This window comes from Pseudophryne corroboree, unplaced genomic scaffold, assembly GCF_028390025.1.
Source record: "Pseudophryne corroboree isolate aPseCor3 unplaced genomic scaffold, aPseCor3.hap2 scaffold_711, whole genome shotgun sequence".
In the NCBI taxonomy this organism is placed as follows: domain Eukaryota; kingdom Metazoa; phylum Chordata; class Amphibia; order Anura; family Myobatrachidae; genus Pseudophryne; species Pseudophryne corroboree.
In genome coordinates this window covers 253499-277500 of record NW_026970294.1, presented here as the reverse complement: position 1 = coordinate 277500, position 24002 = coordinate 253499, and the positions used below count along the sequence as shown (strand labels likewise).

The 24002-nt window shown below is 41.3% G+C and overlaps 66 non-coding genes and 40 pseudogenes across 66 annotated transcripts; all 106 read left to right on the top strand.

The window, feature by feature from the left end:
* The first annotated feature begins 53 nt into the window (after window positions 1-53).
* On the top strand, window positions 54-172 carry LOC135039455 (5S ribosomal RNA). The gene has a single exon (XR_010233460.1). It is a non-coding gene; the product is annotated as a 5S ribosomal RNA (ribosomal RNA).
* A 107-nt stretch (window positions 173-279) lies between these two features.
* LOC135039454 (5S ribosomal RNA) lies at window positions 280-398 on the top strand. The gene has a single exon (XR_010233459.1). It is a non-coding gene; the product is annotated as a 5S ribosomal RNA (ribosomal RNA).
* A 107-nt stretch (window positions 399-505) lies between these two features.
* LOC135038835 (5S ribosomal RNA) lies at window positions 506-624 on the top strand. The gene has a single exon (XR_010233188.1). It is a non-coding gene; the product is annotated as a 5S ribosomal RNA (ribosomal RNA).
* A 107-nt stretch (window positions 625-731) lies between these two features.
* LOC135039029 (5S ribosomal RNA) lies at window positions 732-850 on the top strand (annotated as a pseudogene).
* Window positions 851-957: 107 nt separating this feature from the next.
* On the top strand, window positions 958-1076 carry LOC135038533 (5S ribosomal RNA). The gene has a single exon (XR_010232894.1). It is a non-coding gene; the product is annotated as a 5S ribosomal RNA (ribosomal RNA).
* A 107-nt stretch (window positions 1077-1183) lies between these two features.
* On the top strand, window positions 1184-1302 carry LOC135039816 (5S ribosomal RNA). The gene has a single exon (XR_010233807.1). It is a non-coding gene; the product is annotated as a 5S ribosomal RNA (ribosomal RNA).
* Window positions 1303-1409: 107 nt separating this feature from the next.
* Window positions 1410-1528, top strand: LOC135039719 (5S ribosomal RNA). The gene has a single exon (XR_010233716.1). It is a non-coding gene; the product is annotated as a 5S ribosomal RNA (ribosomal RNA).
* A 107-nt stretch (window positions 1529-1635) lies between these two features.
* Window positions 1636-1754, top strand: LOC135039523 (5S ribosomal RNA). The gene has a single exon (XR_010233526.1). It is a non-coding gene; the product is annotated as a 5S ribosomal RNA (ribosomal RNA).
* A 107-nt stretch (window positions 1755-1861) lies between these two features.
* Window positions 1862-1980, top strand: LOC135039453 (5S ribosomal RNA). The gene has a single exon (XR_010233458.1). It is a non-coding gene; the product is annotated as a 5S ribosomal RNA (ribosomal RNA).
* A 107-nt stretch (window positions 1981-2087) lies between these two features.
* LOC135039452 (5S ribosomal RNA) lies at window positions 2088-2206 on the top strand. The gene has a single exon (XR_010233457.1). It is a non-coding gene; the product is annotated as a 5S ribosomal RNA (ribosomal RNA).
* Window positions 2207-2313: 107 nt separating this feature from the next.
* On the top strand, window positions 2314-2432 carry LOC135038654 (5S ribosomal RNA). The gene has a single exon (XR_010233012.1). It is a non-coding gene; the product is annotated as a 5S ribosomal RNA (ribosomal RNA).
* A 107-nt stretch (window positions 2433-2539) lies between these two features.
* Window positions 2540-2658, top strand: LOC135038532 (5S ribosomal RNA). The gene has a single exon (XR_010232893.1). It is a non-coding gene; the product is annotated as a 5S ribosomal RNA (ribosomal RNA).
* Window positions 2659-2765: 107 nt separating this feature from the next.
* On the top strand, window positions 2766-2884 carry LOC135038969 (5S ribosomal RNA). Its single transcript, XR_010233319.1, has one exon. It is a non-coding gene; the product is annotated as a 5S ribosomal RNA (ribosomal RNA).
* Window positions 2885-2991: 107 nt separating this feature from the next.
* Window positions 2992-3110, top strand: LOC135039677 (5S ribosomal RNA). Its single transcript, XR_010233675.1, has one exon. It is a non-coding gene; the product is annotated as a 5S ribosomal RNA (ribosomal RNA).
* Window positions 3111-3217: 107 nt separating this feature from the next.
* LOC135039222 (5S ribosomal RNA) lies at window positions 3218-3337 on the top strand (annotated as a pseudogene).
* Window positions 3338-3444: 107 nt separating this feature from the next.
* Window positions 3445-3563, top strand: LOC135039135 (5S ribosomal RNA; annotated as a pseudogene).
* Window positions 3564-3670: 107 nt separating this feature from the next.
* LOC135038556 (5S ribosomal RNA) lies at window positions 3671-3789 on the top strand. Its single transcript, XR_010232916.1, has one exon. It is a non-coding gene; the product is annotated as a 5S ribosomal RNA (ribosomal RNA).
* A 107-nt stretch (window positions 3790-3896) lies between these two features.
* On the top strand, window positions 3897-4015 carry LOC135039317 (5S ribosomal RNA; annotated as a pseudogene).
* A 107-nt stretch (window positions 4016-4122) lies between these two features.
* On the top strand, window positions 4123-4241 carry LOC135038903 (5S ribosomal RNA). The gene has a single exon (XR_010233255.1). It is a non-coding gene; the product is annotated as a 5S ribosomal RNA (ribosomal RNA).
* A 107-nt stretch (window positions 4242-4348) lies between these two features.
* Window positions 4349-4467, top strand: LOC135038472 (5S ribosomal RNA). Its single transcript, XR_010232836.1, has one exon. It is a non-coding gene; the product is annotated as a 5S ribosomal RNA (ribosomal RNA).
* Window positions 4468-4574: 107 nt separating this feature from the next.
* Window positions 4575-4693, top strand: LOC135038891 (5S ribosomal RNA). The gene has a single exon (XR_010233242.1). It is a non-coding gene; the product is annotated as a 5S ribosomal RNA (ribosomal RNA).
* A 107-nt stretch (window positions 4694-4800) lies between these two features.
* On the top strand, window positions 4801-4919 carry LOC135038531 (5S ribosomal RNA). The gene has a single exon (XR_010232892.1). It is a non-coding gene; the product is annotated as a 5S ribosomal RNA (ribosomal RNA).
* A 107-nt stretch (window positions 4920-5026) lies between these two features.
* On the top strand, window positions 5027-5145 carry LOC135038749 (5S ribosomal RNA). Its single transcript, XR_010233104.1, has one exon. It is a non-coding gene; the product is annotated as a 5S ribosomal RNA (ribosomal RNA).
* A 107-nt stretch (window positions 5146-5252) lies between these two features.
* LOC135038471 (5S ribosomal RNA) lies at window positions 5253-5371 on the top strand. Its single transcript, XR_010232835.1, has one exon. It is a non-coding gene; the product is annotated as a 5S ribosomal RNA (ribosomal RNA).
* A 107-nt stretch (window positions 5372-5478) lies between these two features.
* Window positions 5479-5597, top strand: LOC135038696 (5S ribosomal RNA). The gene has a single exon (XR_010233052.1). It is a non-coding gene; the product is annotated as a 5S ribosomal RNA (ribosomal RNA).
* A 107-nt stretch (window positions 5598-5704) lies between these two features.
* On the top strand, window positions 5705-5823 carry LOC135039451 (5S ribosomal RNA). Its single transcript, XR_010233456.1, has one exon. It is a non-coding gene; the product is annotated as a 5S ribosomal RNA (ribosomal RNA).
* A 107-nt stretch (window positions 5824-5930) lies between these two features.
* LOC135038652 (5S ribosomal RNA) lies at window positions 5931-6049 on the top strand. Its single transcript, XR_010233010.1, has one exon. It is a non-coding gene; the product is annotated as a 5S ribosomal RNA (ribosomal RNA).
* A 107-nt stretch (window positions 6050-6156) lies between these two features.
* On the top strand, window positions 6157-6275 carry LOC135038866 (5S ribosomal RNA). The gene has a single exon (XR_010233217.1). It is a non-coding gene; the product is annotated as a 5S ribosomal RNA (ribosomal RNA).
* Window positions 6276-6382: 107 nt separating this feature from the next.
* On the top strand, window positions 6383-6501 carry LOC135038868 (5S ribosomal RNA). The gene has a single exon (XR_010233219.1). It is a non-coding gene; the product is annotated as a 5S ribosomal RNA (ribosomal RNA).
* Window positions 6502-6607: 106 nt separating this feature from the next.
* Window positions 6608-6726, top strand: LOC135039255 (5S ribosomal RNA; annotated as a pseudogene).
* Window positions 6727-6833: 107 nt separating this feature from the next.
* LOC135039291 (5S ribosomal RNA) lies at window positions 6834-6953 on the top strand (annotated as a pseudogene).
* Window positions 6954-7060: 107 nt separating this feature from the next.
* On the top strand, window positions 7061-7179 carry LOC135038640 (5S ribosomal RNA). The gene has a single exon (XR_010232998.1). It is a non-coding gene; the product is annotated as a 5S ribosomal RNA (ribosomal RNA).
* Window positions 7180-7286: 107 nt separating this feature from the next.
* Window positions 7287-7405, top strand: LOC135039305 (5S ribosomal RNA; annotated as a pseudogene).
* Window positions 7406-7512: 107 nt separating this feature from the next.
* Window positions 7513-7631, top strand: LOC135039450 (5S ribosomal RNA). The gene has a single exon (XR_010233455.1). It is a non-coding gene; the product is annotated as a 5S ribosomal RNA (ribosomal RNA).
* Window positions 7632-7738: 107 nt separating this feature from the next.
* LOC135039055 (5S ribosomal RNA) lies at window positions 7739-7857 on the top strand (annotated as a pseudogene).
* A 107-nt stretch (window positions 7858-7964) lies between these two features.
* Window positions 7965-8083, top strand: LOC135039028 (5S ribosomal RNA; annotated as a pseudogene).
* A 107-nt stretch (window positions 8084-8190) lies between these two features.
* Window positions 8191-8309, top strand: LOC135039079 (5S ribosomal RNA; annotated as a pseudogene).
* A 107-nt stretch (window positions 8310-8416) lies between these two features.
* LOC135039676 (5S ribosomal RNA) lies at window positions 8417-8535 on the top strand. Its single transcript, XR_010233674.1, has one exon. It is a non-coding gene; the product is annotated as a 5S ribosomal RNA (ribosomal RNA).
* A 107-nt stretch (window positions 8536-8642) lies between these two features.
* LOC135038508 (5S ribosomal RNA) lies at window positions 8643-8761 on the top strand. The gene has a single exon (XR_010232871.1). It is a non-coding gene; the product is annotated as a 5S ribosomal RNA (ribosomal RNA).
* Window positions 8762-8868: 107 nt separating this feature from the next.
* Window positions 8869-8987, top strand: LOC135038800 (5S ribosomal RNA). The gene has a single exon (XR_010233154.1). It is a non-coding gene; the product is annotated as a 5S ribosomal RNA (ribosomal RNA).
* Window positions 8988-9094: 107 nt separating this feature from the next.
* LOC135039290 (5S ribosomal RNA) lies at window positions 9095-9213 on the top strand (annotated as a pseudogene).
* Window positions 9214-9320: 107 nt separating this feature from the next.
* On the top strand, window positions 9321-9439 carry LOC135039304 (5S ribosomal RNA; annotated as a pseudogene).
* Window positions 9440-9546: 107 nt separating this feature from the next.
* Window positions 9547-9665, top strand: LOC135039449 (5S ribosomal RNA). Its single transcript, XR_010233454.1, has one exon. It is a non-coding gene; the product is annotated as a 5S ribosomal RNA (ribosomal RNA).
* A 107-nt stretch (window positions 9666-9772) lies between these two features.
* On the top strand, window positions 9773-9891 carry LOC135038530 (5S ribosomal RNA). Its single transcript, XR_010232891.1, has one exon. It is a non-coding gene; the product is annotated as a 5S ribosomal RNA (ribosomal RNA).
* A 107-nt stretch (window positions 9892-9998) lies between these two features.
* LOC135038469 (5S ribosomal RNA) lies at window positions 9999-10117 on the top strand. Its single transcript, XR_010232833.1, has one exon. It is a non-coding gene; the product is annotated as a 5S ribosomal RNA (ribosomal RNA).
* Window positions 10118-10224: 107 nt separating this feature from the next.
* Window positions 10225-10343, top strand: LOC135038927 (5S ribosomal RNA). Its single transcript, XR_010233278.1, has one exon. It is a non-coding gene; the product is annotated as a 5S ribosomal RNA (ribosomal RNA).
* Window positions 10344-10450: 107 nt separating this feature from the next.
* On the top strand, window positions 10451-10570 carry LOC135039221 (5S ribosomal RNA; annotated as a pseudogene).
* Window positions 10571-10677: 107 nt separating this feature from the next.
* On the top strand, window positions 10678-10796 carry LOC135038589 (5S ribosomal RNA). The gene has a single exon (XR_010232947.1). It is a non-coding gene; the product is annotated as a 5S ribosomal RNA (ribosomal RNA).
* A 107-nt stretch (window positions 10797-10903) lies between these two features.
* On the top strand, window positions 10904-11023 carry LOC135039331 (5S ribosomal RNA; annotated as a pseudogene).
* Window positions 11024-11130: 107 nt separating this feature from the next.
* Window positions 11131-11249, top strand: LOC135038639 (5S ribosomal RNA). Its single transcript, XR_010232997.1, has one exon. It is a non-coding gene; the product is annotated as a 5S ribosomal RNA (ribosomal RNA).
* Window positions 11250-11356: 107 nt separating this feature from the next.
* Window positions 11357-11475, top strand: LOC135039354 (5S ribosomal RNA; annotated as a pseudogene).
* A 107-nt stretch (window positions 11476-11582) lies between these two features.
* Window positions 11583-11701, top strand: LOC135039572 (5S ribosomal RNA). Its single transcript, XR_010233573.1, has one exon. It is a non-coding gene; the product is annotated as a 5S ribosomal RNA (ribosomal RNA).
* A 107-nt stretch (window positions 11702-11808) lies between these two features.
* On the top strand, window positions 11809-11927 carry LOC135039338 (5S ribosomal RNA; annotated as a pseudogene).
* Window positions 11928-12034: 107 nt separating this feature from the next.
* On the top strand, window positions 12035-12153 carry LOC135038529 (5S ribosomal RNA). The gene has a single exon (XR_010232890.1). It is a non-coding gene; the product is annotated as a 5S ribosomal RNA (ribosomal RNA).
* A 107-nt stretch (window positions 12154-12260) lies between these two features.
* Window positions 12261-12379, top strand: LOC135039232 (5S ribosomal RNA; annotated as a pseudogene).
* Window positions 12380-12486: 107 nt separating this feature from the next.
* Window positions 12487-12605, top strand: LOC135039006 (5S ribosomal RNA). Its single transcript, XR_010233354.1, has one exon. It is a non-coding gene; the product is annotated as a 5S ribosomal RNA (ribosomal RNA).
* Window positions 12606-12712: 107 nt separating this feature from the next.
* On the top strand, window positions 12713-12831 carry LOC135038638 (5S ribosomal RNA). Its single transcript, XR_010232996.1, has one exon. It is a non-coding gene; the product is annotated as a 5S ribosomal RNA (ribosomal RNA).
* Window positions 12832-12938: 107 nt separating this feature from the next.
* On the top strand, window positions 12939-13057 carry LOC135039302 (5S ribosomal RNA; annotated as a pseudogene).
* Window positions 13058-13164: 107 nt separating this feature from the next.
* On the top strand, window positions 13165-13283 carry LOC135039447 (5S ribosomal RNA). The gene has a single exon (XR_010233452.1). It is a non-coding gene; the product is annotated as a 5S ribosomal RNA (ribosomal RNA).
* A 107-nt stretch (window positions 13284-13390) lies between these two features.
* Window positions 13391-13509, top strand: LOC135039054 (5S ribosomal RNA; annotated as a pseudogene).
* Window positions 13510-13616: 107 nt separating this feature from the next.
* On the top strand, window positions 13617-13735 carry LOC135039027 (5S ribosomal RNA; annotated as a pseudogene).
* Window positions 13736-13842: 107 nt separating this feature from the next.
* Window positions 13843-13961, top strand: LOC135039078 (5S ribosomal RNA; annotated as a pseudogene).
* Window positions 13962-14068: 107 nt separating this feature from the next.
* Window positions 14069-14187, top strand: LOC135039675 (5S ribosomal RNA). Its single transcript, XR_010233673.1, has one exon. It is a non-coding gene; the product is annotated as a 5S ribosomal RNA (ribosomal RNA).
* Window positions 14188-14294: 107 nt separating this feature from the next.
* LOC135038507 (5S ribosomal RNA) lies at window positions 14295-14413 on the top strand. Its single transcript, XR_010232870.1, has one exon. It is a non-coding gene; the product is annotated as a 5S ribosomal RNA (ribosomal RNA).
* Window positions 14414-14520: 107 nt separating this feature from the next.
* Window positions 14521-14639, top strand: LOC135038799 (5S ribosomal RNA). The gene has a single exon (XR_010233153.1). It is a non-coding gene; the product is annotated as a 5S ribosomal RNA (ribosomal RNA).
* Window positions 14640-14746: 107 nt separating this feature from the next.
* On the top strand, window positions 14747-14865 carry LOC135039289 (5S ribosomal RNA; annotated as a pseudogene).
* A 107-nt stretch (window positions 14866-14972) lies between these two features.
* LOC135039301 (5S ribosomal RNA) lies at window positions 14973-15091 on the top strand (annotated as a pseudogene).
* A 107-nt stretch (window positions 15092-15198) lies between these two features.
* Window positions 15199-15317, top strand: LOC135039446 (5S ribosomal RNA). The gene has a single exon (XR_010233451.1). It is a non-coding gene; the product is annotated as a 5S ribosomal RNA (ribosomal RNA).
* A 107-nt stretch (window positions 15318-15424) lies between these two features.
* LOC135039053 (5S ribosomal RNA) lies at window positions 15425-15543 on the top strand (annotated as a pseudogene).
* Window positions 15544-15650: 107 nt separating this feature from the next.
* LOC135038527 (5S ribosomal RNA) lies at window positions 15651-15769 on the top strand. The gene has a single exon (XR_010232888.1). It is a non-coding gene; the product is annotated as a 5S ribosomal RNA (ribosomal RNA).
* Window positions 15770-15876: 107 nt separating this feature from the next.
* On the top strand, window positions 15877-15995 carry LOC135038468 (5S ribosomal RNA). The gene has a single exon (XR_010232832.1). It is a non-coding gene; the product is annotated as a 5S ribosomal RNA (ribosomal RNA).
* A 107-nt stretch (window positions 15996-16102) lies between these two features.
* On the top strand, window positions 16103-16221 carry LOC135038926 (5S ribosomal RNA). Its single transcript, XR_010233277.1, has one exon. It is a non-coding gene; the product is annotated as a 5S ribosomal RNA (ribosomal RNA).
* A 107-nt stretch (window positions 16222-16328) lies between these two features.
* Window positions 16329-16448, top strand: LOC135039220 (5S ribosomal RNA; annotated as a pseudogene).
* Window positions 16449-16555: 107 nt separating this feature from the next.
* On the top strand, window positions 16556-16674 carry LOC135038588 (5S ribosomal RNA). The gene has a single exon (XR_010232946.1). It is a non-coding gene; the product is annotated as a 5S ribosomal RNA (ribosomal RNA).
* Window positions 16675-16781: 107 nt separating this feature from the next.
* LOC135039329 (5S ribosomal RNA) lies at window positions 16782-16901 on the top strand (annotated as a pseudogene).
* A 107-nt stretch (window positions 16902-17008) lies between these two features.
* LOC135038637 (5S ribosomal RNA) lies at window positions 17009-17127 on the top strand. Its single transcript, XR_010232995.1, has one exon. It is a non-coding gene; the product is annotated as a 5S ribosomal RNA (ribosomal RNA).
* A 107-nt stretch (window positions 17128-17234) lies between these two features.
* Window positions 17235-17353, top strand: LOC135039353 (5S ribosomal RNA; annotated as a pseudogene).
* A 107-nt stretch (window positions 17354-17460) lies between these two features.
* Window positions 17461-17579, top strand: LOC135039571 (5S ribosomal RNA). Its single transcript, XR_010233572.1, has one exon. It is a non-coding gene; the product is annotated as a 5S ribosomal RNA (ribosomal RNA).
* Window positions 17580-17686: 107 nt separating this feature from the next.
* LOC135039337 (5S ribosomal RNA) lies at window positions 17687-17805 on the top strand (annotated as a pseudogene).
* Window positions 17806-17912: 107 nt separating this feature from the next.
* Window positions 17913-18031, top strand: LOC135038525 (5S ribosomal RNA). Its single transcript, XR_010232887.1, has one exon. It is a non-coding gene; the product is annotated as a 5S ribosomal RNA (ribosomal RNA).
* Window positions 18032-18138: 107 nt separating this feature from the next.
* On the top strand, window positions 18139-18257 carry LOC135039231 (5S ribosomal RNA; annotated as a pseudogene).
* A 107-nt stretch (window positions 18258-18364) lies between these two features.
* LOC135039005 (5S ribosomal RNA) lies at window positions 18365-18483 on the top strand. The gene has a single exon (XR_010233353.1). It is a non-coding gene; the product is annotated as a 5S ribosomal RNA (ribosomal RNA).
* Window positions 18484-18590: 107 nt separating this feature from the next.
* Window positions 18591-18709, top strand: LOC135039674 (5S ribosomal RNA). Its single transcript, XR_010233672.1, has one exon. It is a non-coding gene; the product is annotated as a 5S ribosomal RNA (ribosomal RNA).
* Window positions 18710-18816: 107 nt separating this feature from the next.
* Window positions 18817-18935, top strand: LOC135039396 (5S ribosomal RNA; annotated as a pseudogene).
* Window positions 18936-19043: 108 nt separating this feature from the next.
* On the top strand, window positions 19044-19162 carry LOC135039007 (5S ribosomal RNA). Its single transcript, XR_010233355.1, has one exon. It is a non-coding gene; the product is annotated as a 5S ribosomal RNA (ribosomal RNA).
* A 107-nt stretch (window positions 19163-19269) lies between these two features.
* Window positions 19270-19388, top strand: LOC135039352 (5S ribosomal RNA; annotated as a pseudogene).
* Window positions 19389-19495: 107 nt separating this feature from the next.
* On the top strand, window positions 19496-19614 carry LOC135039445 (5S ribosomal RNA). The gene has a single exon (XR_010233450.1). It is a non-coding gene; the product is annotated as a 5S ribosomal RNA (ribosomal RNA).
* A 107-nt stretch (window positions 19615-19721) lies between these two features.
* Window positions 19722-19840, top strand: LOC135039336 (5S ribosomal RNA; annotated as a pseudogene).
* A 107-nt stretch (window positions 19841-19947) lies between these two features.
* LOC135038524 (5S ribosomal RNA) lies at window positions 19948-20066 on the top strand. Its single transcript, XR_010232886.1, has one exon. It is a non-coding gene; the product is annotated as a 5S ribosomal RNA (ribosomal RNA).
* A 106-nt stretch (window positions 20067-20172) lies between these two features.
* LOC135039062 (5S ribosomal RNA) lies at window positions 20173-20291 on the top strand (annotated as a pseudogene).
* A 107-nt stretch (window positions 20292-20398) lies between these two features.
* On the top strand, window positions 20399-20517 carry LOC135039004 (5S ribosomal RNA). The gene has a single exon (XR_010233352.1). It is a non-coding gene; the product is annotated as a 5S ribosomal RNA (ribosomal RNA).
* Window positions 20518-20624: 107 nt separating this feature from the next.
* Window positions 20625-20743, top strand: LOC135039673 (5S ribosomal RNA). Its single transcript, XR_010233671.1, has one exon. It is a non-coding gene; the product is annotated as a 5S ribosomal RNA (ribosomal RNA).
* Window positions 20744-20850: 107 nt separating this feature from the next.
* Window positions 20851-20969, top strand: LOC135039358 (5S ribosomal RNA; annotated as a pseudogene).
* A 108-nt stretch (window positions 20970-21077) lies between these two features.
* On the top strand, window positions 21078-21196 carry LOC135038586 (5S ribosomal RNA). The gene has a single exon (XR_010232944.1). It is a non-coding gene; the product is annotated as a 5S ribosomal RNA (ribosomal RNA).
* Window positions 21197-21303: 107 nt separating this feature from the next.
* On the top strand, window positions 21304-21422 carry LOC135038798 (5S ribosomal RNA). The gene has a single exon (XR_010233152.1). It is a non-coding gene; the product is annotated as a 5S ribosomal RNA (ribosomal RNA).
* Window positions 21423-21529: 107 nt separating this feature from the next.
* On the top strand, window positions 21530-21648 carry LOC135039184 (5S ribosomal RNA; annotated as a pseudogene).
* Window positions 21649-21755: 107 nt separating this feature from the next.
* On the top strand, window positions 21756-21874 carry LOC135039164 (5S ribosomal RNA; annotated as a pseudogene).
* Window positions 21875-21981: 107 nt separating this feature from the next.
* On the top strand, window positions 21982-22100 carry LOC135039444 (5S ribosomal RNA). The gene has a single exon (XR_010233449.1). It is a non-coding gene; the product is annotated as a 5S ribosomal RNA (ribosomal RNA).
* Window positions 22101-22207: 107 nt separating this feature from the next.
* On the top strand, window positions 22208-22326 carry LOC135039299 (5S ribosomal RNA; annotated as a pseudogene).
* Window positions 22327-22433: 107 nt separating this feature from the next.
* LOC135039008 (5S ribosomal RNA) lies at window positions 22434-22552 on the top strand. The gene has a single exon (XR_010233356.1). It is a non-coding gene; the product is annotated as a 5S ribosomal RNA (ribosomal RNA).
* A 107-nt stretch (window positions 22553-22659) lies between these two features.
* LOC135039672 (5S ribosomal RNA) lies at window positions 22660-22778 on the top strand. Its single transcript, XR_010233670.1, has one exon. It is a non-coding gene; the product is annotated as a 5S ribosomal RNA (ribosomal RNA).
* Window positions 22779-22885: 107 nt separating this feature from the next.
* Window positions 22886-23004, top strand: LOC135039335 (5S ribosomal RNA; annotated as a pseudogene).
* A 108-nt stretch (window positions 23005-23112) lies between these two features.
* LOC135038585 (5S ribosomal RNA) lies at window positions 23113-23231 on the top strand. Its single transcript, XR_010232943.1, has one exon. It is a non-coding gene; the product is annotated as a 5S ribosomal RNA (ribosomal RNA).
* A 107-nt stretch (window positions 23232-23338) lies between these two features.
* LOC135039388 (5S ribosomal RNA) lies at window positions 23339-23457 on the top strand (annotated as a pseudogene).
* Window positions 23458-23565: 108 nt separating this feature from the next.
* Window positions 23566-23684, top strand: LOC135038636 (5S ribosomal RNA). The gene has a single exon (XR_010232994.1). It is a non-coding gene; the product is annotated as a 5S ribosomal RNA (ribosomal RNA).
* Window positions 23685-23791: 107 nt separating this feature from the next.
* On the top strand, window positions 23792-23910 carry LOC135039288 (5S ribosomal RNA; annotated as a pseudogene).
* The last annotated feature ends 92 nt before the right edge of the window (window positions 23911-24002 follow it).

The following is a 24002-nucleotide window of genomic DNA, read 5'->3' as shown; positions in this document are numbered from 1 at the left end:
TTTATGAACCAGTAGTTAGAAGTAGAAAAGTTCTAACAGAAACCACAAAGCTCATCTACAGCCACACCACACTGGATACGCCCAATCTCATCTGATCTTGGAAGCTAAGCAGTGTTGGGCCTGGTTAGTACTTGGATGGGAGACCACCTGGGAATACAAGGTGCTGTAGATATTTTTATACTGCCAACACCGTTCTGTTGATGCATTCCATTTTCAAACGTATTTATTTATGAACCAGTAGTTAGAAGTAGAAAAGTTCTAACAGAAACCACAAAGCTCATCTACAGCCACACCACACTGGATACGCCCAATCTCATCTGATCTTGGAAGCTAAGCAGTGTTGGGCCTGGTTAGTACTTGGATGGGAGACCACCTGGGAATACAAGGTGCTGTAGATAATTTTATACTGCCAACACCGTTCTGTTGATGCATTCCATTTTAAAACGTATTCATTTATGAACCAGTAGTTAGAAGTAGAAAAGTTCTAACAGAAACCACAAAGTTCATCTACAGCCACACGACACTGGATACGCCCAATCTCATCTGATCTTGGAAGCTAAGCAGTGTTGGGCTTGGTTAGTACTTGGATGGGAGACCACCTGGGAATACAAGGTGCTGTAGATATTTTTATACTGCCAACACCGTTCTGTTGATGCATTCCATTTTAAAACGTATTCATTTATGAACCAGTAGTTAGAAGTAGAAAAGTTCTAACAGAAACCACAAAGTTCATCTACAGCCACACGACACTGGATACGCCCAATCTTATCTGATCTTGGAAGCTAAGCAGTGTTGGGCCTGGTTAGTACTTGGATGGGAGACCACCTGGGAATACAAGGTGCTGTAGATATTTTTATACTGCCAACACTGTTCTGTTGATGCATTCCATTTTCAAACGTATTCATTTATGAACCAGTAGTTAGAAGTAGAAAAGTTCTAATAGAAACCACAAAGCTCATCTACAGCCACACCACACTGGATACGCCCAATCTCATCTGATCTTGGAAGCTAAGCAGTGTTGGGCCTGGTTAGTACTTGGATGGGAGACCACCTGGGAATACAAGGTGATGTAGATATTTTTATACAACCAACACCGTTCTGTTCATGCATTCCATTTTCAAACGTATTCATTTATGAACCAGTAGTTAGAAGTAGAAAAGTTCTAACAGAAACCACAAAGCTCATCTACAGCCACACCACACTGGATACGCCCAATCTCATCTGATCTTGGAAGCTAAGCAGTGTTGGGCCTGGTTAGTTCTTGGATGGGAGACCACCTGGGAATACGAGGTGCTGTAGATATTTTTATACTGCCAACACCGTTCTGTTGATGCATTCCATTTTCAAACGTATTCATTTATGAACCAGTAGTTAGAAGTAGAAAAGTTCTAACAGAAACCACAAAGCTCATCTACAGCCACACCACACTGGATACGCCCAATCTCATCTGATCTTGGAAGCTAAGCAGTGTTGGGCCTGGTTAGTACTTGGATGGGAGGCCACCTGGGAATACAAGGTGCTGTAGATATTTTTATACTGCCAACACTGTTCTGTTGATGCATACCATTTTCAAACATATTCATTTATGAACCAGTAGTTAGAAGTAGAAAAGTTCTAACAGAAACCAGAAAGTTCATCTACAGCAACACCACACTGGATACGCCCAATCTCATCTGAACTTGGAAGCTAAGCAGTGTTGGGCCTGGTTAGTACTTGGATGGGAGACCACCTGGGAATACAAGGTGCTGTAGATATGTTTATACTGCCAACACCGTTCTGTTGATGCATTCCATTTTCAAACGTATTCATTTATGAACCAGTAGTTAGAAGTAGAAAAGTTCTAACAGAAACCACAAAGCTCATCTACAGCCACACCACACTGGATACGCCCAATCTCATCTGATCTTGGAAGCTAAGCAGTGTTGGGCCTGGTTAGTACTTGGATGGGAGACCACCTGGGAATACAAGGTGCTGTAGATATTTTTATACTGCCAACACCGTTCTGTTGATGCATTCCATTTTCAAACGTATTTATTTATGAACCAGTAGTTAGAAGTAGAAAAGTTCTAACAGAAACCACAAAGCTCATCTACAGCCACACCACACTGGATACGCCCAATCTCATCTGATCTTGGAAGCTAAGCAGTGTTGGGCCTGGTTAGTACTTGGATGGGAGACCACCTGGGAATACAAGGTGCTGTAGATAATTTTATACTGCCAACACCGTTCTGTTGATGCATTCCATTTTAAAACGTATTCATTTATGAACCAGTAGTTAGAAGTAGAAAAGTTCTAACAGAAACCACAAAGTTCATCTACAGCCACACGACACTGGATACGCCCAATCTCATCTGATCTTGGAAGCTAAGCAGTGTTGGGCCTGGTTAGTACTTGGATGGGAGACCACCTGGGAATACAAGGTGCTGTAGATATTTTTATACTGCCAACACCGTTCTGTTGATGCATTCCATTTTCAAACGTATTCATTTATGAACCAGTAGTTAGAAGTAGAAAAGTTCTAACAGAAACCCCAAAGCTCATCTACAGCCACACCACACTGGATACGCCCAATCTCATCTGATCTTGGAAGCTAAGCAGTGTTGGGCCTGGTTAGTACTTGGATGGGAGACCACCTGGGAATACAAGGTGATGTAGATATTTTTATACAACCAACACCGTTTTGTTGATGCATTCCATTTTCAAACGTATTCATTTATGAACCAGTAGTTAGAAGTAGAAAAGTTCTAACAGAAACCACAAAGCTCATCTACAGCCACACCACACTGGATACGCCCAATCTCATCTGATCTTGGAAGCTGAGCAGTGTTGGGCCTGGTTAGTTCTTGGATGGGAGACCACCTGGGAATACGAGGTGCTGTAGATATTTTTATACTGCCAACACCGTTCTGTTGATGCATTCCATTTTAAAACGTATTCATTTATGAACTAGTAGTTAGCAGTAGAAAAGTTCTAACAGAAACCAGAAAGTTCATCTACAGCAACACCACACTGGATACGCCCAATCTCATCTGATCTTGGAAGCTAAGCAGTGTTGGGCCTGGTTAGTACTTGGATGGGAGACCACCTGGGAATACAAGGTGCTGTAGATATTTTTATACTACCAACACCGTTCTGTTGATGCATTCCATTTTCAAACGTATTCATTCATGAACCAGTAGTTAGAAGTAGAAAAGTACTAACCGAAACCATAAAGCTCTTCTACAGCCACACCACACTGGATATGCCCAATCTCATCTGATCTTGGAAGCTAAGCAGTGTTGGGCCTGGTTAGTACTTGGATGGGAGACCACCTGGGAATACATAGGTGGTGTAGATATTTTTATACTGCCAACACCGTTCTGTTGATGCATTCCATTTTCAAACGTATTCATTTATGAACCAGTAGTTAGAAGTAGAAAAGTTCTAACAGAAACCACAAAGCTCATCTACAGCCACACCACAGTGGATACGCCCAATCTCATCTGATCTTGGAAGCAAAGCAGTATTGGGCCTGGTTAGTACTTGGATGGGAGACCACCTGGGAATACAAGGTGCTGTAGATATTTTTATACTGCCAACACCGTTCTGTTGATGCATTCCATTTTCAAACGTATTCATTTATGAACCAGTAGTTAGAAGTAGAAAAGTTCTAACAGAAGCCATAAAGCTCATCTACAGCCACACCACACTGGATACGCCCAATCTCATCTGATCTTGGAAGCTAAGCAGTGTTGGGCCTGGTTAGTACTTGGATGGGAGACCACCTGGGAATACAAAGTGCTGTAGATAATTTTATACTACCAACACCGTTCTGTTGATGCATTCCATTTTCAAACGTATTCATTTATGAACCAGTAGTTAGAAGTAGAAAAGTACTAACAGAAACCATAAAGCTCTTCTACAGCCACACCACATTGGTTATGCCCAATCTCATCTGATTTTGGAAGCTAAGCAGTGTTGGGCCTGGTTAGTACTTGGATGGGAGACCACCTGGGACTACAAGGTGCTGTAGATATTTTTATACTGCCAACACCGTTCTGTTGATGCATTCCATTTTCAAACGTATTCATTTATGAACCAGTAGTTAGAAGTAGAAAAGTTCTAACAGAAACAACAAAGCTCATCTACAGCCTCACCACACTGGATACGCCCAATCTCATCTGATCTTGGAAGCTAAGCAGTGTTGGGCCTGGTTAGTACTTGGATGGGAGACCACCTGGGAATACAAGGTGATGTAGATATTTTTATACAACCAACACCGTTCTGTTGATACATTCCATTTTCAAACGTATTCATTTATGAACCAGTAGTTAGAAGTAGAAAAGTTCTAACAGAAACCATAAAGCTCATCTACAGCCACACCAAACTGGATACGCCCAATCTCATCTGATCTTGGAAGCTAAGCAGTGTTGGGCCTGGTTAGTACTTGGATGGGAGACCACCTGGGAATACAAGGTGCTGTAGATATTTTTATACAACCAACACCGTTCTGTTGATGCATTCCATTTTCAAACGTATTCATTTATGAACCAGTAGTTAGAAGTAGAAAAGTTCTAACAGAAACCATAAAGCTCATCTACAGCCACACCAAACTGGATACGCCCAATCTCATCTGATCTTGGAAGCTAAGCAGTGTTGGGCCTGGTTAGTACTTGGATGGTAGACCACCTGGGAATACAAGGTGCTGTAGATATTTTTATACTGCCAACACCGTTCTGTTGATGCATTCCATTTTCAAACGTATTCATTTATGAACCAGTAGTTAGAAGTAGAAAAGTTCTAACAGAAACCACAAAGCTCATCTACAGCCACACCACACTGGATACGCCCAATCTCATCTGATCTTGGAAGCTAAGCAGTGTTGGGCCTGGTTAGTACTTGGATGGGAGACCACCTGGGAATACAAGGTGATGTAGATATTTTTATACAATCAACACCGTTCTGTTGATGCATTCCATTTTCAAACGTATTCATTTATGAACCAGTAGTTAGAAGTAGAAAAGTTCTAACAGAAACCATAAAGCTCATCTACAGCTACACCAAACTGGATACGCCCAATCTCATCTGATCTTGGAAGCTAAGCAGTGTTGGGCCTGGTTAGTACTTGGATGGGAGACCACCTGGGAATACAAGGTGCTGTAGATATTTTTATACAACCAACACCGTTCTGTTGATGCATTCCATTTTCAAACGTATTCATTTATGAACCAGTAGTTAGAAGTAGAAAAGTTCTAACAGAAACCATAAAGCTCATCTACAGCCACACCAAACTGGATACGCCCAATCTCATCTGATCTTGGAAGCTAAGCAGTGTTGGGCCTGGTTAGTACTTGGATGGGAGACCACCTGGGAATACAAGGTGCTGTAGATATTTTTATACTGCCAACACCGTTCTGTTGATGCATTCCATTTTCAAACGTATTCATTTATGAACCAGTAGTTAGAAGTAGAAAAGTTCTAACAGAAACCACAAAGCTCATCTACAGCCACAGCACACTGGATACGCCCAATCTCATCTGATCTTGGAAGCTAAGCAGTGTTGGGCCTGGTTAGTACTTGGATGGGAGACCACCTGGGAATACAAGGTGCTGTAGATATTTTTATACTGCCAACACCGTTCTGTTGATGCATTCCATTTTCAAACGTATTCATTTATGAACCAGTAGTTAAAAGTAGAAAAGTTCTAACAGAAACCATAAAGTTCATCTACAGCCACACCACACTGGATACGCCCAATCTCATCTGATCTTGGAAGCTAAGCAGTGTTGGGCCTGGTTAGTACTTGGATGGGAGACCACCTGGGAATACAAGGTGCTGTAGATAATTTTATACTGCCAACACCGTTCTGTTGATGCATTCCATTTTAAAACGTATTCATTTATGAACCAGTAGTTAGAAGTAGAAAAGTTCTAACAGAAACCACAAAGTTCATCTACAGCCACACGACACTGGATACGCCCAATCTCATCTGATCTTGGAAGCTAAGCAGTGTTGGGCCTGGTTAGTACTTGGATGGGAGACCACCTGGGAATACAAGGTGCTGTAGATATTTTTATACTGCCAACACCGTTCTGTTGATGCTTTCCATTTTCAAACGTATTCATTTATGAACCAGTAGTTAGAAGTAGAAAAGTTCTAACAGAAACCACAAAGCTCATCTACAGCTACACCACACTGGATACGCCCAATCTCATCTGATCTTGGAAGCTAAGCAGTGTTGGGCCTGGTTAGTACTTTGATGGGAGACCACCTGGGAATACAAGGTGATGTAGATATTTTTATACAACCAACACCGTTCTGTTGATGCATTCCATTTTCAAACGTATTCATTTATGAACCAGTAGTTAGAAGTAGAAAAGTTCTAACAGAAACCACAAAGCTCATCTACAGCCACACCACACTGGATACGCCCAATCTCATCTGATCTTGGAAGCTAAGCAGTGTTGGGCCTGGTTAGTTCTTGGATGGGAGACCACCTGGGAATACGAGGTGCTGTAAATATTTTTATACTGCCAACACCGTTCTGTTGATGCATTCCATTTTAAAACTTATTCATTTATGAACTAGTAGTTAGAAGTAGAAAAGTTCTAACAGAAACCAGAAATTCATCTACAGCAACACTATACTGGATACGCCCAATCTCATCTGATCTTGGAAGCTAAGCAATGTTGGGCCTGGTTAGTACTTGGATGGGAGACCACCTGGAAATACGAGGTGCTGTAGATATTTTTATACTACCAACACCGTTCTGTTGATGCATTCCATTTTCAAACGTATTCATTTATGAACCAGTAGTTAGAAGTAGAAAAGTACTAACCGAAACCATAAAGCTCTTCTACAGCTACACCACACTGGATATGCCCAATCTCATCTGATCTTGGAAGCTAAGCAGTGTTGGGCCTGGTTAGTACTTGGATGGGAGACCACCTGGGAATACATAGGTGGTGTAGATATTTTTATACTGCCAACACCGTTCTGTTGATGCATTCCATTTTCAAACGTATTCATTTATGAACCAGTAGTTAGAAGTAGAAAAGTTCTAACAGAAACCACAAAGCTCATCTACAGCCACACCGCACTGGATACGCCCAATCTCATCTGATCTAGGAAGCTAAGCAGTGTTGGGCCTGGTTAGTACTTGGATGGGAGACCACCTGGGAATACAAGGTGCTGTAGATATTTTTATACTGCCAACACCGTTCTGTTGATGCATTCAATTTTCAAATGTATTCATTTATGAACCAGTAGTTAGAAGTAGAAAAGTTCAAACAGAAACCACAAAGCTCATCTACAGCCACACCACAGTGGATACGCCCAATCTCATCTGATCTTGGAAGCAAAGCAGTATTGGGCCTGGTTAGTACTTGGATGGGAGACCACCTGGGAATACAATGTGCTGTAGATATTTTTATACTGCCAACACCGTTCTGTTGATGTATTCCATTTTCAAACGTATTCATTTATGAACAAATAGTTAGAAGTAGAAAAGTTCTAACAGAAGCCATAAAGCTCATCTACAGCCACACCACACTGGATACGCCCAATCTCATCTGATCTTGGAAGCTAAGCAGTGTTGGGCCTGGTTAGTACTTGGATGGGAGACCACCTGGGAATACAAGGTGCTGTAGATAATTTTATACTACCAACACCGTTCTGTTGATGCATTCCATTTTCAAACGTATTCATTTATGAACCAGTAGTTAGAAGTAGAAAAGTACTAACAGAAACCATAAAGCTCTTCTACAGCCACACCACACTGGTTATGCCCAATCTCATCTGATTTTGGAAGCTAAGCAGTGTTGGGCCTGGTTAGTACTTGGATGGGAGACCACCTGGGAATACAAGGTGCTGTAGATATTTTTATACTGCCAACACCGTTCTGTTGATGCATTCCATTTTCAAACGTATTCATTTATGAACCAGTAGTTAGAAGTAGAAAAGTTCTAACAGAAACAACAAAGCTCATCTACAGCCACACCACACTGGATACGCCCAATCTCATCTGATCTTGGAAGCTAAGCAGTGTTGGGCCTGGTTAGTACTTGGATGGGAGACCACCTGGGAATACAAGATGATGTAGATATTTTTATACAACCAACACCGTTCTGTTGATGCATTCCATTTTCAAACGTATTCATTTATGAACCAGTAGTTAGAAGTAGAAAAGTTCTAACAGAAACCATAAAGCTCATCTACAGCCACAGCAAACTGGATACGCCCAATCTCATCTGATCTTGGAAGCTAAGCAGTGTTGGGCCTGGTTAGTACTTGGATGGGAGACCACCTGGGAATACAAGGTGCTGTAGATAATTTTATACTGCCAACACCGTTCTGTTGATGCATTCTATTTTAAAACGTATTCATTTATGAACCAGTAGTTAGAAGTAGAAAAGTTCTAACAGAAACCAGAAAGTTCATCTACAGCAACACCACACTGGATACGCCCAATCTCATCTGATCTTGGAAGCTAAGCAGTGTTGGGCCTGGTTAGTACTTGGATGGGAGACCACCTGGGAATACAAGGTGCTGTAGATATTTTTATACTACCAACACCGTTCTGTTGATGCATTCCATTTTCAAACGTATTCATTTATGAACCAGTAGTTAGAAGTAGAAAAGTACTAACAGAAACCATAAAGCTCTTCTACAGCCACACCACACTGGATATGCCCAATCTCATCTGATCTTGGAAGCTAAGCAGTGTTGGGCCTGGTTAGTACTTGGATGGGAGACCACCTGGGAATACAAGGTGCTGTAGATATTTTTATACTGCCAACACCGTTCTGTTGATGCATTCAATTTTCAAATGTATTCATTTATGAACCAGTAGTTAGAAGTAGAAAAGTTCCAACAGAAACCACAAAGCTCATCTACAGCCACACCACACTGGATACGCCCAATCTCATCTGATCTTGGAAGCAAAGCAGTATTGGGCCTGGTTAGTACTTGGATGGGAGACCACCTGGGAATACAAGGTGCTGTAGATATTTTTATACTGCCAACACCGTTCTGTTGATGCATTCCATTTTCAAACGTATTCATTTATGAACCAGTAGTTAGAAGTAGAAAAGTTCTAACAGAAACCACAAAGCTCATCTACAGCCACACCGCACTGGATACGCCCAATCTCATCAGATCTAGGAAGCTAAGCAGTGTTGGGCCTGGTTAGTACTTGGATGGGAGACAACCTGGGAATACAAGGTGCTGTCGATATTTTTATACTGCCAACACCGTTCTGTTGATGCATTCAATTTTCAAATGTATTCATTTATGAACCAGTAGTTAGAAGCAGAAAAGTTCAAACAGAAACCACAAAGCTTATCTACAGCCACACCACAGTGGATACGCCCAATCTCATCTGATCTTGGAAGCAAAGCAGTATTGGGCCTGGTTAGTACTTGGATGGGAGACCACCTGGGAATACAATGTGCTGTAGATATTTTTATACTACCAACACCGTTCTGTTGATGCATTCCATTTTCAAACGTATTCATTTATGAACCAGTAGTTAGAAGTAGAAAAGTTCTAACAGAAGCCATAAAGCTCATCTACAGCCACACCACACTGGATACGCCCAATCTCATCTGATCTTGGAAGCTAAGCAGTGTTGGGCCTGGTTAGTACTTGGATGGGAGACCACCTGGGAATACAAGGTGCTGTAGATATTTTTATACTGCCAACACCGTTCTGTTGATGCATTCCATTTTCAAACGTATTCATTTATGAACCAGTAGTTAGAAGTAGAAAAGTTCTAACAGAAACAACAAAGCTCATCTACAGCCACACCACACTGGATACGCCCAATCTCATCTGATCTTGGAAGCTAAGCAGTGTTGGGCCTGGTTAGTACTTGGATGGGAGACCACCTGGGAATACAAGGTGATGTAGATATTTTTATACAACCAACACCGTTCTGTTGATGCATTCCATTTTCAAACGTATTCATTTATGAACCAGTAGTTAGAAGTAGAAAAGTTCTAACAGAAACCATAAAGCTCATCTACAGCCACACCAAACTGGATACGCCCAATCTCATCTGATCTTGGAAGCTAAGCAGTGTTGGGCCTGGTTAGTACTTGGATGGGAGACCACCTGGGAATACAAGGTGCTGTAGATAATTTTATACTGCCAACACCGTTCTGTTGATGCATTCTATTTTAAAACGTATTCATTTATGAACCAGTAGTTAGAAGTAGAAAAGTTCTAACAGAAACAAGAAAGTTCATCTACAGCAACACCACACTGGATACGCCCAATCTCATCTGATCTTGGAAGCTAAGCAGTGTTGTGCCTGGTTAGTACTTGGATGGGAGACCACCTGGGAATACAAGGTGCTGTAGATATTTTTATACTACCAACACCGTTCTGTTGATGCATTCCATTTTCAAACGTATTCATTTATGAACCAGTAGTTAGAAGTAGAAAAGTACTAACAGAAACCATAAAGCTCTTCTACAGCCACACCACACTGGATATGCCCAATCTCATCTGATCTTGGAAGCTAAGCAGTGTTGGGCCTGGTTAGTACTTGGATGGGAGACCACCTGGGAATACATAGGTGGTGTAGATATTTTTATACTGCCAACACCGTTCTGTTGATGCATTCCATTTTCAAACGTATTCATTTATGAACCAGTAGTTAGAAGTAGAAAAGTTCTAACAGAAACCACAAAGCTCATCTACAGCCACACCACACTGGATACGCCCAATCTCATCTGATCTAGGAAGCTAAGCAGTGTTGGGCCTGGTTAGTACTTGGATGGGAGACCACCTGGGAATACAAGGTGCTGTAGATATTTTTATACTGCCAACACCGTTCTGTTGATGCATTCCATTTTCAAACGTATTCATTTATGAACCAGTAGTTAGAAGTAGAAAAGTACTAACCGAAACCATAAAGCTCTTCTACAGCCACACCACACTGGATATGCCCAATCTCATCTGATCTGGGAAGCTAAGCAGTGTTGGGCCTGGTTAGTACTTGGATGGGAGACCACCTGGGAATACATAGGTGGTGTAGATATTTTTATACTGCCAACACCGTTCTGTTGATGCATTCCATTTTCAAACGTATTCATTTATGAACCAGTAGTTAGAAGTAGAAAAGTTCTAACAGAAACCACAAAGCTCATCTACAGCCACACCGCACTGGATACGCCCAATCTCATCTGATCTAGGAAGCTAAGCAGTGTTGGGCCTGGTTAGTACTTGGATGGGAGACCACCTGGGAATACAAGGTGCTGTAGATATTTTTATACTGCCAACACCGTTCTGTTGATGCATTCAATTTTCAAATGTATTCATTTATGAACCAGTAGTTAGAAGTAGAAAAGTTCAAACAGAAACCACAAAGCTCATCTACAGCCACACCACAGTGGATACGCCCAATCTCATCTGATCTTGAAAGCAAAGCAGTATTGGGCCTGGTTAGTACTTGGATGGGAGACCACCTGGGAATACAATGTGCTGTAGATATTTTTATACTGCCAACACCGTTCTGTTGATGCATTCCATTTTCAAACGTATTCATTTATGAACAAGTAGTTAGAAGTAGAAAAGTTCTAACAGAAGCCATAAAGCTCATCTACAGCCACACCACACTGGATACGCCCAATCTCATCTGATCTTGGAAGCTAAGCAGTGTTGGGCTTGGTTAGTACTTGGATGGGAGACCACCTGGGAATACAAGGTGCTGTAGATAATTTTATACTACCAACACCGTTCTGTTGATGCATTCCATTTTCAAACGTATTCATTTATGAACCAGTAGTTAGAAGTAGAAAAGTACTAACAGAAACCATAAAGCTCTTCTACAGCCACACCACACTAGTTATGCCCAATCTCATCTGATTTTGGAAGCTAAGCAGTGTTGGGCCTGGTTAGTACTTGGATGGGAGACCACCTGGGAATACAAAGTGCTGTAGATATTTTTATACTGCCAACACCGTTCTGTTGATGCATTCCATTTTCAAACGTATTCATTTATGAACCAGTAGTTAGAAGTAGAAAAGTTCTAACAGAAACAACAAAGCTCATCTACAGCCACACCACACTGGATACGCCCAATCTCATCTGATCTTGGAAGCTAAGCAGTGTTGGGCCTGGTTAGTACTTGGATGGGAGACCACCTGGGAATACAAGGTGATGTAGATATTTTTATACAACCAACACCGTTCTGTTGATGCATTCCATTTTCAAACGTATTCATTTATGAACCAGTAGTTAGAAGTAGAAAAGTTCTAACAGAAACAACAAAGCTCATCTACAGCCACACCACACTGGATACGCCCAATCTCATCTGATCTTGGAAGCTGAGCAATGTTGGGCCTGGTTAGTACTTGGATGGGAGACCACCTGGGAATACAAGGTGATGTAGATATTTTTATACAACCAACACCGTTCTGTTGATGCATTCCATTTTCAAACGTATTCATTTATGAACCAGTAGTTAGAAGTAGAAAAGTTCTAACAGAAACCATAAAGCTTATCTACAGCCACACCAAACTGGATACGCCCAATCTCATCTGATCTTGGAAGCTAAGCAGTGTTGGGCATGGTTAGTACTTGGATGGGAGACCACCTGGGAATACAAGGTGCTGTAGATAATTTTATACTGCCAACACCGTTCTGTTGATGCATTCCATTTTCAAACGTATTCATTTATGAACCAGTAGTTAGAAGTAGAAAAGTTCTAACAGAAACCACAAAGCTCATCTACAGCCACACCGCACTGGATACGCCCAATCTCATCTGATCTAGGAAGCTAAGCAGTGTTGGGCCTGGTTAGTACTTGGATGGGAGACCACCTGGGAATACAAGGTGCTGTAGATATTTTTATACTGCCAACACCGTTCTGTTGATGCATTCAATTTTCAAATGTATTCATTTATGAACCAGTAGTTAGAAGTAGAAAAGTTCAAACAGAAACCACAAAGCTCATCTACAGCCACACCACAGTGGATACGCCCAATCTCATCTGATCTTGGAAGCAAAGCAGTATTGGGCCTGGTTAGTACTTGGATGGGAGACCACCTGGGAATACAATGTGCTGTAGATATTTTTATACTGCCAACACCGTTCTGTTGATGTATTCCATTTTCAAACGTATTCATTTATGAACAAATAGTTAGAAGTAGAAAAGTTCTAACAGAAGCCATAAAGCTCATCTACAGCCACACCACACTGGATACGCCCAATCTCATCTGATCTTGGAAGCTAAGCAGTGTTGGGCCTGGTTAGTACTTGGATGGGAGACCACCTGGGAATACAAGGTGCTGTAGATAATTTTATACTACCAACACCGTTCTGTTGATGCATTCCATTTTCAAACGTATTCATTTATGAACCAGTAGTTAGAAGTAGAAAAGTACTAACAGAAACCATAAAGCTCTTCTACAGCCACACCACACTGGTTATGCCCAATCTCATCTGATTTTGGAAGCTAAGCAGTGTTGGGCCTGGTTAGTACTTGGATGGGAGACCACCTGGGAATACAAGGTGCTGTAGATATTTTTATACTGCCAACACCGTTCTGTTGATGCATTCCATTTTCAAACGTATTCATTTATGAACCAGTAGTTAGAAGTAGAAAAGTTCTAACAGAAACAACAAAGCTCATCTACAGCCACACCACACTGGATACGCCCAATCTCATCTGATCTTGGAAGCTAAGCAGTGTTGGGCCTGGTTAGTACTTGGATGGGAGACCACCTGGGAATACAAGATGATGTAGATATTTTTATACAACCAACACCGTTCTGTTGATGCATTCCATTTTCAAACGTATTCATTTATGAACCAGTAGTTAGAAGTAGAAAAGTTCTAACAGAAACCATAAAGCTCATCTACAGCCACAGCAAACTGGATACGCCCAATCTCATCTGATCTTGGAAGCTAAGCAGTGTTGGGCCTGGTTAGTACTTGGATGGGAGACCACCTGGGAATACAAGGTGCTGTAGATAATTTTATACTGCCAACACCGTTCTGTTGATGCATTCTATTTTAAAACATATTCATTTATGAACCAGTAGTTAGAAGTAGAAAAGTTCTAACAGAAACCAGAAAGTTCATCTACAGCAACACCACACTGGATACGCCCAATCTCATCTGATCTTGGAAGCTAAGCAGTGTTGGGCCTGGTTAGTACTTGGATGGGAGACCACCTGGGAATACAAGGTGCTGTAGATATTTTTATACTACCAACACCGTTCTGTTGATGCATTCCATTTTCAAACGTATTCATTTATGAACCAGTAGTTAGAAGTAGAAAAGTACTAACAGAAACCATAAAGCTCTTCTACAGCCACACCACACTGGATATGCCCAATCTCATCTGATCTTGGAAGCTAAGCAGTGTTGGGCCTGGTTAGTACTTGGATGGGAGACCACCTGGGAATACAAGGTGCTGTAGATATTTTTATACTGCCAACACCGTTCTGTTGATGCATTCAATTTTCAAATGTATTCATTTATGAACCAGTAGTTAGAAGTAGAAAAGTTCCAACAGAAACCACAAAGCTCATCTACAGCCACACCACACTGGATACGCCCAATCTCATCTGATCTTGGAAGCAAAGCAGTATTGGGCCTGGTTAGTACTTGGATGGGAGACCACCTGGGAATACAAGGTGCTGTAGATATTTTTATACTGCCAACACCGTTCTGTTGATGCATTCCATTTTCAAACGTATTCATTTATGAACCAGTAGTTAGAAGTAGAAAAGTTCTAACAGAAACCACAAAGCTCATCTACAGCCACACCGCACTGGATACGCCCAATCTCATCAGATCTAGGAAGCTAAGCAGTGTTGGGCCTGGTTAGTACTTGGATGGGAGACAACCTGGGAATACAAGGTGCTGTCGATATTTTTATACTGCCAACACCGTTCTGTTGATGCATTCAATTTTCAAATGTATTCATTTATGAACCAGTAGTTAGAAGCAGAAAAGTTCAAACAGAAACCACAAAGCTTATCTACAGCCACACCACAGTGGATACGCCCAATCTCATCTGATCTTGGAAGCAAAGCAGTATTGGGCCTGGTTAGTACTTGGATGGGAGACCACCTGGGAATACAATGTGCTGTAGATATTTTTATACTACCAACACCGTTCTGTTGATGCATTCCATTTTCAAACGTATTCATTTATGAACCAGTAGTTAGAAGTAGAAAAGTTCTAACAGAAGCCATAAAGCTCATCTACAGCCACACCACACTGGATACGCCCAATCTCATCTGATCTTGGAAGCTAAGCAGTGTTGGGCCTGGTTAGTACTTGGATGGGAGACCACCTGGGAATACAAGGTGCTGTAGATAATTTTATACTACCAACACCGTTCTGTTGATGCATTCCATTTTCAAACGTATTCATTTATGAACCAGTAGTTAGAAGTAGAAAAGTACTAACAGAAACCATAAAGCTCTTCTACAGCCACACCACACTGGTTATGCCCAATCTCATCTGATTTTGGAAGCTAAGCAGTGTTGGGCCTGGTTAGTACTTGGATGGGAGACCACCTGGGAATACAAGGTGCTGTAGATATTTTTATACTGCCAACACCGTTCTGTTGATGCATTCCATTTTCAAACGTATTCATTTATGAACCAGTAGTTAGAAGTAGAAAAGTTCTAACAGAAACAACAAAGCTCATCTACAGCCACACCACACTGGATACGCCCAATCTCATCTGATCTTGGAAGCTAAGCAGTGTTGGGCCTGGTTAGTACTTGGATGGGAGACCACCTGGGAATACAAGGTGATGTAGATATTTTTATACAACCAACACCGTTCTGTTGATGCATTCCATTTTCAAACGTATTCATTTATGAACCAGTAGTTAGAAGTAGAAAAGTTCTAACAGAAACCATAAAGCTCATCTACAGCCACACCAAACTGGATACGCCCAATCTCATCTGATCTTGGAAGCTAAGCAGTGTTGGGCCTGGTTAGTACTTGGATGGGAGACCACCTGGGAATACAAGGTGCTGTAGATAATTTTATACTGCCAACACCGTTCTGTTGATGCATTCTATTTTAAAACGTATTCATTTATGAACCAGTAGTTAGAAGTAGAAAAGTTCTAACAGAAACAAGAAAGTTCATCTACAGCAACACCACACTGGATACGCCCAATCTCATCTGATCTTGGAAGCTAAGCAGTGTTGTGCCTGGTTAGTACTTGGATGGGAGACCACCTGGGAATACAAGGTGCTGTAGATATTTTTATACTACCAACACCGTTCTGTTGATGCATTCCATTTTCAAACGTATTCATTTATGAACCAGTAGTTAGAAGTAGAAAAGTACTAACAGAAACCATAAAGCTCTTCTACAGCCACACCACACTGGATATGCCCAATCTCATCTGATCTTGGAAGCTAAGCAGTGTTGGGCCTGGTTAGTACTTGGATGGGAGACCACCTGGGAATACATAGGTGGTGTAGATATTTTTATACTGCCAACACCGTTCTGTTGATGCATTCCATTTTCAAACGTATTCATTTATGAACCAGTAGTTAGAAGTAGAAAAGTTCTAACAGAAACCGCAAAGCTCATCTACAGCCACACCACACTGGATACGCCCAATCTCATCTGATCTAGGAAGCTAAGCAGTGTTGGGCCTGGTTAGTACTTGGATGGGAGACCACCTGGGAATACAAGGTGCTGTAGATATTTTTATACTGCCAACACCGTTCTGTTGATGCATTCCATTTTCAAACGTATTCATTTATGAACCAGTAGTTAGAAGTAGAAAAGTACTAACCGAAACCATAAAGCTCTTCTACAGCCACACCACACTGGATATGCCCAATCTCATCTGATCTGGGAAGCTAAGCAGTGTTGGGCCTGGTTAGTACTTGGATGGGAGACCACCTGGGAATACATAGGTGGTGTAGATATTTTTATACTGCCAACACCGTTCTGTTGATGCATTCCATTTTCAAACGTATTCATTTATGAACCTGTAGTTAGAAGTAGAAAAGTTCTAACAGAAACCACAAAGCTCATCTACAGCCACACCGCACTGGATACGCCCAATCTCATCTGATCTAGGAAGCTAAGCAGTGTTGGGCCTGGTTAGTACTTGGATGGGAGACCACCTGGGAATACAAGGTGCTGTAGATATTTTTATACTGCCAACACCGTTCTGTTGATGCATTCAATTTTCAAATGTATTCATTTATGAACCAGTAGTTAGAAGTAGAAAAGTTCAAACAGAAACCACAAAGCTCATCTACAGCCACACCACAGTGGATACGCCCAATCTCATCTGATCTTGAAAGCAAAGCAGTATTGGGCCTGGTTAGTACTTGGATGGGAGACCACCTGGGAATACAATGTGCTGTAGATATTTTTATACTGCCAACACCGTTCTGTTGATGCATTCCATTTTCAAACGTATTCATTTATGAACAAGTAGTTAGAAGTAGAAAAGTTCTAACAGAAGCCATAAAGCTCATCTACAGCCACACCACACTGGATACGCCCAATCTCATCTGATCTTGGAAGCTAAGCAGTGTTGGGCTTGGTTAGTACTTGGATGGGAGACCACCTGGGAATACAAGGTGCTGTAGATAATTTTATACTACCAACACCGTTCTGTTGATGCATTCCATTTTCAAACGTATTCATTTATGAACCAGTAGTTAGAAGTAGAAAAGTACTAACAGAAACCATAAAGCTCTTCTACAGCCACACCACACTAGTTATGCCCAATCTCATCTGATTTTGGAAGCTAAGCAGTGTTGGGCCTGGTTAGTACTTGGATGGGAGACCACCTGGGAATACAAAGTGCTGTAGATATTTTTATACTGCCAACACCGTTCTGTTGATGCATTCCATTTTCAAACGTATTCATTTATGAACCAGTAGTTAGAAGTAGAAAAGTTCTAACAGAAACAACAAAGCTCATCTACAGCCACACCACACTGGATACGCCCAATCTCATCTGATCTTGGAAGCTAAGCAGTGTTGGGCCTGGTTAGTACTTGGATGGGAGACCACCTGGGAATACAAGGTGATGTAGATATTTTTATACAACCAACACCGTTCTGTTGATGCATTCCATTTTCAAACGTATTCATTTATGAACCAGTAGTTAGAAGTAGAAAAGTTCTAACAGAAACAACAAAGCTCATCTACAGCCACACCACACTGGATACGCCCAATCTCATCTGATCTTGGAAGCTGAGCAATGTTGGGCCTGGTTAGTACTTGGATGGGAGACCACCTGGGAATACAAGGTGATGTAGATATTTTTATACAACCAACACCGTTCTGTTGATGCATTCCATTTTCAAACGTATTCATTTATGAACCAGTAGTTAGAAGTAGAAAAGTTCTAACAGAAACCATAAAGCTTATCTACAGCCACACCAAACTGGATACGCCCAATCTCATCTGATCTTGGAAGCTAAGCAGTGTTGGGCATGGTTAGTACTTGGATGGGAGACCACCTGGGAATACAAGGTGCTGTAGATAATTTTATACTGCCAACACCGTTCTGTTGATGCATTCTATTTTAAAACGTATTCATTTATGAACCAGTAGTTAGAAGTAGAAAAGTTCTAACAGAAACCAGAAAGTTCATCTACAGCAACACCACACTGGATACGCCCAATCTCATCTGATCTTGGAAGCTAAGCAGTGTTGGGCCTGGTTAGTACTTGGATGGGAGACCACCTGGGAATACAAGGTGCTGTAGATATTTTTATACTACCAACACCGTTCTGTTGATGCATTCCATTTTCAAACGTATTCATTTATGAACCAGTAGTTAGAAGTAGAAAAGTACTAACAGAAACCATAAAGCTCTTCTACAGCCACACCACACTGGATATGCCCAATCTCATCTGATCTTGGAAGCTAAGCAGTGTTGGGCCTGGTTAGTACTTGGATGTGAGACCACCTGGGAATACATAGGTGGTGTAGATATTTTTATACTGCCAACACCGTTCTGTTGATGCATTCCATTTTCAAACGTATTCATTTATGAACCAGTAGTTAGAAGTAGAAAAGTTCTAACAGAAACCACAAAGCTCATCTACAGCCACACCACACTGGATAAGCCCAATCTCATCTGATCTAGGAAGCTAAGCAGTGTTGGGCCTGGTTAGTACTTGGATGGGAGACCACCTGGGAATACAAGGTGCTGTAGATATTTTTATACTGCCAACACCGTTCTGTTGATGCATTCAATTTTCAAATGTATTCATTTATGAACCAGTAGTTAGAAGTAGAAAAGTTCAAACAGAAACCACAAAGCTCATCTACAGCCACACCACAGTGGATACGCCCAATCTCATCTGATCTTGAAAGCAAAGCAGTATTGGGCCTGGTTAGTACTTGGATGGGAGACCACCTGGGAATACAATGTGCTGTAGATATTTTTATACTGCCAACACCGTTCTGTTGATGCATTCCATTTTCAAACGTATTCATTTATGAACAAGTAGTTAGAAGTAGAAAAGTTCTAACAGAAGCCATAAAGCTCATCTACAGCCACACCACACTGGATACGCCCAATCTCATCTGATCTTGGAAGCTAAGCAGTGTTGGGCCTGGTTAGTACTTGGATGGGAGACCACCTGGGAATACAAGGTGCTGTAGATAATTTTATACTACCAACACCGTTCTGTTGATGCATTCCATTTTCAAACGTATTCATTTATGAACCAGTAGTTAGAAGTAGAAAAGTACTAACAGAAACCATAAAGCTCTTCTACAGCCACACCACACTAGTTATGCCCAATCTCATCTGATTTTGGAAGCTAAGCAGTGTTGGGCCTGGTTAGTACTTGGATGGGAGACCACCTGGGAATACAAAGTGCTGTAGATATTTTTATACTGCCAACACCGTTCTGTTGATGCATTCCATTTTCAAACGTATTCATTTATGAACCAGTAGTTAGAAGTAGAAAAGTTCTAACAGAAACAACAAAGCTCATCTACAGCCACACCACACTGGATACGCCCAATCTCATCTGATCTTGGAAGCTAAGCAGTGTTGGGCCTGGTTAGTACTTGGATGGGAGACCACCTGGGAATACAAGGTGATGTAGATATTTTTATACAACCAACACCGTTCTGTGATGCATTCCATTTTCAAACGTATTCATTTATGAACCAGTAGTTAGAAGTAGAAAAGTTCTAACAGAAATAACAAAGCTCATCTACAGCCACACCACACTGGATACGCCCAATCTCATCTGATCTTGGAAGCTGAGCAGTGTTGGGCCTGGTTAGTACTTGGATGGGAGACCACCTGGGAATACAAGGTGATGTAGATATTTTTATACAACCAACACCGTTCTGTTGATGCATTCCATTTTCAAACGTATTCATTTATGAACCAGTAGTTAGAAGAAGAAAAGTTCTAACAGAAACCATAAAGCTTATCTACAGCCACACCAAACTGGATACGCCCAATCTCATCTGATCTTGGAAGCTAAGCAGTGTTGGGCATGGTTAGTACTTGGATGGGAGACCACCTGGGAATACAAGGTGCTGTAGATAATTTTATACTGCCAACACCGTTCTGTTGATGCATTCTATTTTAAAACGTATTCATTTATGAACCAGTAGTTAGAAGTAGAAAAGTTCTAACAGAAACCAGAAAGTTCATCTACAGCAACACCACACTGGATACGCCCAATCTCATCTGATCTTGGAAGCTAAGCAGTGTTGGGCCTGGTTAGTACTTGGATGGGAGACCACCTGGGAATACAAGGTGCTGTAGATATTTTTATACTACCAACACCGTTCTGTTGATGCATTCCATTTTCAAACGTATTCATTTATGAACCAGTAGTTAGAAGTAGAAAAGTACTAACAGAAACCATAAAGCTCTTCTACAGCCACACCACACTGGATATGCCCAATCTCATCTGATCTTGGAAGCTAAGCAGTGTTGGGCCTGGTTAGTACTTGGATGGGAGACCACCTGGGAATACATAGGTGGTGTAGATATTTTTATACTGCCAACACCGTTCTGTTGATGCATTCCATTTTCAAACGTATTCATTTATGAACCAGTAGTTAGAAGTAGAAAAGTTCTAACAGAAACCACAAAGCTCATCTACAGCCACACCACACTGGATACGCCCAATCTCATCTGATCTAGGAAGCTAAGCAGTGTTGGGCCTGGTTAGTACTTGGATGGGAGACCACCTGGGAATACAAGGTGCTGTAGATATTTTTATACTGCCAACACCGTTCTGTTGATGCATTCAATTTTCAAATGTTTTCATTTATGAACCAGTAGTTAGAAGTAGAAAAGTTCCAACAGAAACCACAAAGCTCATCTACAGCCACACCACACTGGATACGCCCAATCTCATCTGATCTTGGAAGCAAAGCAGTATTGGGCCTGGTTAGTACTTGGATGGGAGACCACCTGGGAATACAAGGTGCTGTAGATATTTTTATACTGCCAACACCGTTCTGTTGATGCATTCCATTTTCAAACGTATTCATTTATGAACCAGTAGTTAGAAGTAGAAAAGTTCTAACAGAAACCACAAAGCTCATCTACAGCCACACCGCACTGGATACGCCCAATCTCATCTGATCTAGGAAGCTAAGCAGTGTTGGTCCTGGTTAGTACTTGGATGGGAGACCACCTGGGAATACAAGGTGCTGTCGATATTTTTATACTGCCAAAACCGTTCTGTTGATGCATTCAATTTTCAAATGTATTCATTTATGAACCAGTAGTTAGAAGTAGAAAAGTTCCAACAGAAACCACAAAGCTCATCTACAGCCACACCACACTGGATACGCCCAATCTCATCTGATCTTGGAAGCAAAGCAGTATTGGGCCTGGTTAGTACTTGGATGGGAGACCACCTGGGAATACAATGTGCTGTAGATATTTTTATACTGCCAACACCGTTCTGTTGATGCATTCCATTTTCAAACGTATTTATTTATGAACCAGTAGTTAGAAGTAGAAAAGTTCTAACTGAAGCCATAAAGCTCATCTACAGCCACACCACACTGGATACGCCCAATCTCATCTGATCTTGGAAGCTAAGCAGTGTTGGGCCTGGTTAGTACTTGGATGGGAGACCACCTGGGAATACAAGGTGCTGTAGATAATTTTATACTACCAACACCGTTCTGTTGATGCATTCCATTTTCAAACGTATTCATTTATGAACCAGTAGTTAGAAGTAGAAAAGTACTAACAGAAACCATAAAGCTCTTCTACAGCTACACCACACTGGTTATGCCCAATCTCATCTGATTTTGGAAGCTAAGCAGTGTTGGGCCTGGTTAGTACTTGGATGGGAGACCACCTGGGAATACAAGGTGATGTAGATATTTTTATACAACCAACACCATTCTGTTGATGCATTCCATTTTCAAACGTATTCATTTATGAACCAGTAGTTAGAAGTAGAAAAGTTCTAACAGAAACCATAAAGCTCATCTACAGCCACACCAAACTGGATACGCCCAATCTCATCTGATCTTGGAAGCTAAGCAGTGTTGGGCCTGGTTAGTACTTGGATGGGAGACCACCTGGGAATACAAGATGCTGTAGATAATTTTATACTGCCAACACCGTTCTGTTGATGCATTCTATTTTAAAACGTATTCATTTATGAACCAGTAGTTAGAAGTAGAAAAGTTCTAACAGAAACCAGAAAGTTCATCTACAGCAACACCACACTGGATACGCCCAATCTCATCTGATCTTGGAAGCTAAGCAGTGTTGGGCCTGGTTAGTACTTGGATGGGAGACCACCTGGGAATACAAGGTGCTGTAGATATTTTTATACTACCAACACCGTTCTGTTGATGCATTCCATTTTCAAACGTATTCATTTATGAACCAGTAGTTAGAAGTAGAAAAGTACTAACAGAAACCATAAAGCTCTTCTACAACCACACCACACTGGATATGCCCAATCTCATCTGATCTTGGAAGCTAAGCAGTGTTGGGCCTGGTTAGTACTTGGATGGGAGACCACCTGGGAATACATAGGTGGTGTAGATATTTTTATACTGCCAACACCGTTCTGTTGATGCATTCCATTTTCAAACGTATTCATTTATGAACCAGTAGTTAGAAGTAGAAAAGTTCTAACAGAAACCACAAAGCTCATCTACAGCCACACCACACTGGATACGCCCAATCTCATCTGATCTAGGAAGCTAAGCAGTGTTGGGCCTGGTTAGTACTTGGATGGGAGACCACCTGGGAATACAAGGTGCTGTAGATATTTTTATACTGCCAACACCGTTCTGTTGATGCATTCCATTTTCAAACGTATTCATTTATGAACCAGTAGTTAGAAGTAGAAAAGTACTAACCGAAACCATAAAGCTCTTCTACAGCCACACCACACTGGATATGCCCAATCTCATCTGATCTGGGAAACTAAGCAGTGTTGGGCCTGGTTAGTACTTGGATGGGAGACCACCTGGGAATACATAGGTGGTGTAGATATTTTTATACTGCCAACACCGTTCTGTTGATGCATTCCATTTTCAAACGTATTCATTTATGAACCAGTAGTTAGAAGTAGAAAAGTTCTAACAGAAACCACAAAGCTCATCTACAGCCACACCGCACTGGATACGCCCAATCTCATCTGATCTAGGAAGCTAAGCAGTGTTGGGCCTGGTTAGTACTTGGATGGGAGACCACCTGGGAATACAAGGTGCTGTAGATAATTTTATACTACCAACACCGTTCTGTTGATGCATTCCATTTTCAAACGTATTCATTTATGAACCAGTAGTTAGAAGTAGAAAAGTACTAACAGAAACCATAAAGCTCTTCTACAGCCACACCACACTGGTTATGCCCAATCTCATCTGATTTTGGAAGCTAAGCAGTGTTGGGCCTGGTTAGTACTTGGATGGGAGACCACTTGGGAATACAAAGTGCTGTAGATATTTTTATACTGCCAACACCGTTCTGTTGATGCATTCCATTTTCAAACGTATTCATTTATGAACCAGTAGTTAGAAGTAGAAAAGTTCTAACA